The sequence below is a fragment of the Fulmarus glacialis genome, unplaced genomic scaffold (assembly GCF_000690835.1).
Source record: "Fulmarus glacialis isolate BGI_N327 unplaced genomic scaffold, ASM69083v1 scaffold10651, whole genome shotgun sequence".
Classification (NCBI taxonomy): Eukaryota; Metazoa; Chordata; class Aves; order Procellariiformes; family Procellariidae; genus Fulmarus; species Fulmarus glacialis.
The window spans coordinates 8,325-15,800 of NW_009193423.1; positions in this window are offsets into that span (position 1 = coordinate 8,325).

Consider the following 7,476-nt stretch of genomic DNA (forward strand, 5'->3'; position numbering starts at 1 on the left):
GGCCCTGAGACTTGTTTGTGTCCGTTGGCCCCATCTGGGAGCTCAGTGCTGGAGCCAATCCCCCGCGGCAGCTGCTGGTGGGTCTCAACTGCTCCCTTTTCCTCTCCTGCCTTCTCCTTTCCTCTGAGCGACCATGGGGTCAGGTCCCGAGGGGTCTGTACGTTTGGTTGGTGACAGCGGTCAGCAGTGCTCCAGCAGGGACAGAGCTTTGCCACCTCCCGAAGACAACCTGCAAAGGAAGCACCAACTCAGAGTTGCAGTGGGCAAAGGTCCTTTGAGCTGCCCCTCAAGCCTCCAGAAATGGGGTGTCTGCACCTCCCTGGATGCTCCAACCCACTTAAACCTGATTTGGAAAGTCCCTTGGCAGCCAGGCACACGTGTCCCTGCCAGCTGGCCTCCCCCAGCCCCAGGGGTGCCCACGTAATGTAGGGATGCTGAGAGAAGGGCAGGGATTTTAGAGACAGTGCGTTCCTACAGGCTTACGATAAAAATGAGGACTGGGAGGATATGAGGAAAGAGTTTTCCTGAGAAAGCAGTGTGCTTTTCTTATGCAATCTAGGAAAATTAGTCACCACTACGTAATTTCTGAAGCTTGGCTGTGGCTGTAATTCTCATTAAACTTTGCCTTTGTATCTGCACTTGGCAGCAGCGCATGCCTTGTGTTGGTCCCTACCATCAGTAACCACGATGGTTCCTGCAGCCCGGAGAGGAAATCCTTGCTCTGCTCAGGGGAGGAAAGAGGAACCCATCTGTCAGTGGTGCAGTGTCCTGGGGAGGAGGTGGCTGGAAAGGGCTCTCAGCTTCACCAGTCCGGTTCCCAGCAGCTGAAGGGCAGCACGGAGGTTTGTTTTTCAGGGAGATTTTGGATGGAGCTGCTCTTGCTATGGGACAGGGACACAGAGTGGAGAACCTCCCTTGCAGACTTACTTTTTATGACTATTTTCTCTCTGGATGTAAATAACAAAAAGCTGTATTTTGCAAGGGCAGAAACAACACAGCAAACCCCTCTAACCTCCAGAAGAGCTTTTAGCTGCCGATTACAGTGGTCTCCAGGACCACGCCACTACTAGATTCAAAGGGGCCTCGGTTCCTGTGTGATTGCAAGCAACACTCATGTTGGGAAGGTGCCTAAAGGGAAACTGAAAACTGAGGCACTGCAGGGACGCGAGAAAGAGGGGACTGGGAGCAGGCTGAAGAGCCCAACTGCCTGTGCTGGGACCCCCACGGAGCTGCCTGTGCCACAGCTGTGGTCTCCCACCATGCATTCCCAGGTGAGGTGATGGGTCTCCCCATCCTCCCCAATGTGCTGGTGGGGAAGACATGCGCCAGTCCCCATGGGTGGTGCAGGACCCAGTTCCCTGGGCTCTCCACAGCCCATGGAGCGGCAGTGAAGCCCTCCCTGGTGGTGCATAGGCTTGTGCAAGAAGGTAGAGCTGATTCTCCGCAGGGTGCAACAGGCACCTGAGATGGAGCAAAACAGAAGAAACTCCAGGAAAGGAAGAGGTCCAGCCTTGGCAGAGGATACAGGTGAGATTTTAAAGTTAAACTCACCCTGCAAGAACAAGATGACGATGTAGAGCAGACTGAAATGCTCTTCAGATGATTTATGTCTTTCATTCAAGGTTAAAGGCGTGGGGGCCAAGGGAGAGAGTATACCGGGGAGACTGCATGAGTAAATAACCACTGATCGCCAGGAGCCGTACGGTGGAGAGATGGGGACTGGACTGGTGAGATTAGAGATGATACATGCAGCCCTGCTGCTTCTAAAGGAATTGAAAGTGAGTGGCAAGTAATGAACCGGCCCGTGGGAAGCCTTCTGCTGAGCAGAGCAAACTCGTTGCCAGACAGAAGGTCCTCTGAATTTGGGTGCTGGGATTAAGGCTGTTGGGAGAGAAATGTGATGCTTTCAGCCGTGGCAGCAGCGTATGGAGCAGTTCCTCACCTCCTGCTGCAGCGCAGGCTCTTGCCATGGAAAGCTCTTTGTTCACGCACAAAAGGAGCGTGGAACAAGCTAAGCGCTGCCTGCCCGCTGACGGCAATGACGAGAACAGGTTGTTCTCAGAGAAGGGTATTTCCAAGTGAAAGGGATGTTTTTTCATTGCTCCCAACATGTGGAAATGGCAGGATAAATTATAGGGGGAGTAGCACGCTTAGAAAATGTTGTGGGTGGATCACAGCCTCCTACGTGGCTGCTTCGCCACACATCAACAACCTGCTCCTGCCACCAGCTCTCACAGCTCATGTGGGCTCTGCTGGGGCTCAGTGTGGGCTTTGCTGGTGGGTCCCAGCTCCGGGTGGGTCCCAGCTCCGGGTGCATCGGTGCGCTCGGCACCTGCTGCACTGCAGACCTGGCTGGAAGTAGTTTTGTTTCTTATTGCTTTTTCTAATTAGCTCAGGGCAAGAAATGGGCACTTTCTCCCCCCCACCCCAGGCAGGGAATAGAAAGTATTTCCAAGTGAGATATGGAGCCACCAGGCTGAGCTGTGGAAGGAAAGAGCAGAGGTCCCCAAACGAAGGGGACAGAGGTGTCCCCATCCCTGCAGAGGAGCCCAGGTAGAGCTGGGCTCTCGGTAGCTCTCAAGGCACGGGCACATGTGGACTGCAGGGCTCGGCTGCCTGCAAACCCTTGGGACTCTCTTCCTCCACGGGACAGGGCAGGACCTGTCACCTACCAGCTCAGACGTGGGATGTTGCAATCCTAACTGTGGCGGGGGTGTGAGAGGCTTTCCCGTATCCCTTGGCCAATTTATCTCATGGAAACATTCCCCCGAGTGATCACAGCCTCTGGACATGGCTTTGCAGGAAAAGCAGGCAGAAGGGCTGGTGTAGAACGGGGGGGCTATGGGGTCAGCCTGCTGCTGTCAGAGCACAGTCCCTAGGGCAATGCACCCAGCTGGGGGCTCTCTGCTGGAGCATCAGCCCTCTGGGACTCCACATCTGCCCCTGGTTTTCTGCCCAGGTCACTCGCAGCCACCTTTAATACCAGGTCCTGTGTCCTCTGCTCCTGTTGCATTTTGGCACAGCAAGTTAATTTCCTCCTTGATGTATGAGCGGAGCAGCTGTTTCCCATGGCAGCCTTTCTAGCAATAGCCTGAATAAATGATACCCTTCCAGCCCTGTCTCATCAGGCAGCTTTTACATTTACCTGATTATGCTCATTATCACAGCCTGGACCTGTTCCTGGTTCAAAATCACCCTCCTGACAGTGAGGGACCAGAGTAGGGCATCGCTTCTGGGTCATCCTTCTAGTGCCTTTTCCAACGGCACTGGTGCTCTGATGGATCTATCTCTGCTGTGAAGACTTGTCAGGTTGCATTTGTTTTGTTGCAGTGATCCTGGGGTTCCCTAAAAGCCAGATTTTTTCCTATGGTGTTTTCAGCTGCTTAGAGTAGCAATTTTTGCCGTTAGTCCCTAAGCGTGTGAACTTGTGCCAGTCTGTTGTGTTTCTGACAATCTTCGGATCCTCTGATTCTTCTCCTGTATCACTTAGTACCTTGTCCAGTTCAAAACTTCTCCCAAGTTTCTCACTAGTACATTTTTCTTAGAGAAACTCCCATTTTCTGAGCCAAGGTCACCAATGAAAACCATTAAATAACATTTATCTCTAGGCTAATCTTTAAGGAACTCTGTTAATAGCCTTCTCCGGAGCATTAATGATCCTTCTATTGTAAGGTATGATCATCTCCCCATTAGCCTCCTTACAATTCTCATAGTAATTCCTGTCTTCTCCTGCCTGTCTCCTTCTCTCTTTTTGCTCTGTTGCAGCCCGTGTTACATTTGATTCACTGTGTTCCCATTTGAAATGGCAATTATCTCCTTTGGGGAGGGTCTGTGATTTATCCGTGGGAAATTTCTGTTGCGTTTTACCCTTTTATTTTTCCTCCCCATCTTTCAACATCCTTTCCTTCAGCATTGTTTATTCCAGCACTTTGTGCGCTTTTGCAGCAAGACTAATGGGATGCAGCGCCTGTTCCGGCAGCGTAGGTAATACATTTGCTGCTCTCCGTTCATGTGCTTCTGCTGCTGGCATAATAGGTTTGTTTAAAATCTGTTAAAAGCCTAGGTACATCGGCACCACGAGTGGATACATGGGCAGAAAGGAGTGCTCAGCCTGTGGCAGCCTGTCTTTGGGAATTGTTTCCCACTACCCGAAAGGGCATTGACAGCGATGGTTGGGGGGCTCAGGAGAAGCTCCATATGAAGCATTTTAGCTCTGTCCTGGAGGCAGGACGGCTCTGCTCTCAGGCAGACCTGAAATGACACTCTGCCTCCTGCGTTAGCTTCTTTCCAAGCAAAGTGCTGGCAGAAGTCACTTAGGAGCAAAGCAAATTCCCCGGCCCAGCAGAACTTGCAGCAGAGCGTCACGGCTTTTTCTAAAATTATGTTCAAGTGCTTCCAGAGATTAAACATCTGGGTATGCTGTGAGAGGTACTTCAGCCAAGGCTGTGAGATGGGCAGGAGGGTGGGGATTTCTTCTGGTCTGAAAGAGGACGTGTGGGGTTTGATGGTGGGGAGCGGGCAAGGCTGGGAGCTGCCGAGACCCTGGCAAAGGGCTGTTTTGACCCTTTGCCAGAGCCGTGACCCTGCCTCACAACAGACAAGACCAAATTTGCTAGAGTTGGGGCTTGAAGGCAATGTTAGAGGGGACAAATACGAGAGTGGTGCAGAAACTCCCCTGTCCTGCTGTCCGTGGAGGGCTTTGGTGGGGTTGTGGGGTTGTTTCTAGTTTATGAGCAGCCTTTCTGGAAGGGCTGTGCTCCTGCCCATGCCTCCCATGTGGTGCTGTACCCCGTAGCATCCCCCAGCACACCTCTGCCCCAGCACTTGGTGAGCCCCGTCGCTGGAGCTCTTGCTCCCTTGTTTTCATCTCTTCCTTGCAACCACTCATCTCCCCTCCACTCCCCAGGGCAGGGCTGTCGGGTGTGCTGCTCATGGGTGCTTACCCATCCAAGATGCCCCGTGCCCTCGTTCAGGTGGGGAGATGCAGCTCACCCCACGATCTTACAGCTGCACACAGACAGCTGCAGTCTCATTTTTGCAGAGCCCCTTTGCAATCTTTCTGGGGATACCGGGGTCCTGCCTGGCTGCATCCCCAGACACTTTTGTCCCTGCTCCTTGGTCTCCTCCGGAGCCTGGTGCTCTCTCTGCCCCATTCCAGCCTGAACCCTGACTGACACACATCAGCAATTACTGCCTCTGGTGTGAGCAGAGGGGCTGGGGGAGGCAGGACACAATTCCCATCACGGCCAGCAGCCCTCCATCATCATGTTCCCCAGGAGGAAAAGGGCTCTGTGGTCAGGACCCCTGAAAGCTGAAAACCTGAAGAGGTACGCGCAAACCAGCAGTCAGCATTTCGAAAGTTTGCTCTGCAGAGGGTGCCCAGGAAAGGTGAAACTGAGAACAGAGGTGCTGGGCTCATGGGTGTGCTTGGAGCTGCATGAGTTCCCAGCAGAAGTCCCAGGGTTCAGCCTCCTGCGGAAGTCTATTTTGGCCAGGGGACAGCAGGAGCTGCATAACCCTGGGGACTACCCACCCCTCCTGTGCCAGTGCTACAGCCCAGCGTAGCACTCTCTGCCCCACAGAGCCAACCGTGCCTCTGGATGGGGCAACCCCAGCTCCAGCTGATGCCCACCAACTGCCAGAGTGCAGAGGGCTGGATGGAGGGGCTGGGGGGCTCAGTGCAAGAAGTTGGCTTAGCAGCAAACCTCATGGGGAGGCTGCTTGGGCAGAGATGCTTCACACCCGCAGATGCTTAGGCAGGGCAGGGCTCTGCCTCTGTGCCCGGGGCACTCTCCACCTACGTCCTCTCTCTCTCACCCTGATGTTCTTGGCTCTAGCAGTCCCCATCAGCAACAGCCAGCAAAAGTCCCCAAACTGGCCTCTGCTCCAGGCACAGCAGGATGATGATGGTGCAAGGGTCTGATGAGTGACACCCTCTTGCTCTGACCCAGGTGGCCCATTGCAGGGTGCCTAGCACACCCCAACCTCAGGAAGGACCCACCAACCCCTCTGAGATCTCACCCAGAAAGTGATCTACCAGCATAACAACCGAGCAAAAAGTAAGGCAAAAGCTTTACCTGGGAAAGGTGCTGCTTTCCCACAGCCCCTGAGCAGGCGGGAGCCCTCGGTGGTTGCACTGCCTCCAACTTTCCCCCGGCGTGCGCGGCTCAGTTCGTGACGGCAGCACAAGTGGGTGGGATCAGAGCTGTGAACTCAGACACTGAGGTTATCATCCGGCAAATTTGAAATGCTGAAAGTGAGCCGTACTCCGAGCACGTGGTGTGTCGGGCTCCACCGAACCGTGCCAGGCACAGAGAGGGGGGTGGGATGCCTGCTGCTTCCTTGTGTGCTACCGTCTCCTTCCTAGCTAACATTAAGGTTTTAGGGCCCTTGCTGCTTGCTTGCCATGTGCAAAGCCTCCCTCCCTAGTGGCTGTCTGCTGCAGGCACGCACTTGCCTGCTGCCGGGATGCCTGATGCTGTCACTCGCTTCCAGCGCAAACTTGGTTTTGCAATCAGTGTGAGCCCCCTGAGAGCAAGCACAGCTGAGCCTGGAGCTGGGCATCTGAGATGGGTCAGAGGCTGCAGGGAGGATTGAGGCTCTCGGGTTGCACTGGGGAGAGATAAGGAAAAAGGGGGGGTAGCTGCAAAGTGGGAGGAGGAAACTGGAGCCCAGCCAATGCTAGGGTGCAAATTTGCTCCTTGTGTAACTCAAGGTGGCAGAAGGAGCCCACGCCGATGTGGGCTGCAACGTGATGCAGAGAGGCTTCACATGCTCTGGGTCACTGGCAGGGATGCTCCGGGCTGGGCATCTTTCCTGCAAGGCTGCACTCGCCTCTGCTAAAAATTGTCCCCTGCACATAAGATGGCAGGGAGGAACCACACAAAATGACAAACAGGCAGTGGCAGCCTTTCATGTCTCTCAAATCTTTCATCTGTGGGTTTCAAAGCACTGTGCGAGTATCAGCTGCCAGGCCAGCTGTGCAAGGCCCTGTTTCCCCTTTTAGCTCTCCCTCTTGAGCTGAGCAGGTCCCGGGCTGTCAGCAGAGCTCCAGCGAAGCTCGGCCACCCCCCTGGCTCTGCACAGCCTGGGGAGAGCTGCACCAGCAGTGATGAACTGATGAACTGCGAGTGAGGTGCTTCAGTCCCCACCAGCCACTTCTGAGCCCCCCGAGCGAATAGCCAGGGACTGACTTTTTACAGTCTGGATGGGGCCCTGGGCTCCCCAAGCTGGAAGGAGATGGATCCTGCTGCTTCCCCAGCTGGGCTGAGCTCCCCCAACGCCCTGCACTGGGAATGGAGAGCACGTCCCAGCCTCCATCTCTGCCCAACAGAGGGATACCAGTGGCACTGGCACACAGACCAAAATGCCTTTGATGTTGTTGTGGTTTAACCCGGCAGGCAGCTAAACACCACACAGCCGTTCACTCGCTCCCCTGCAATGGGATGGGGGAGAGAACTGGAAAAAAGGTACAAC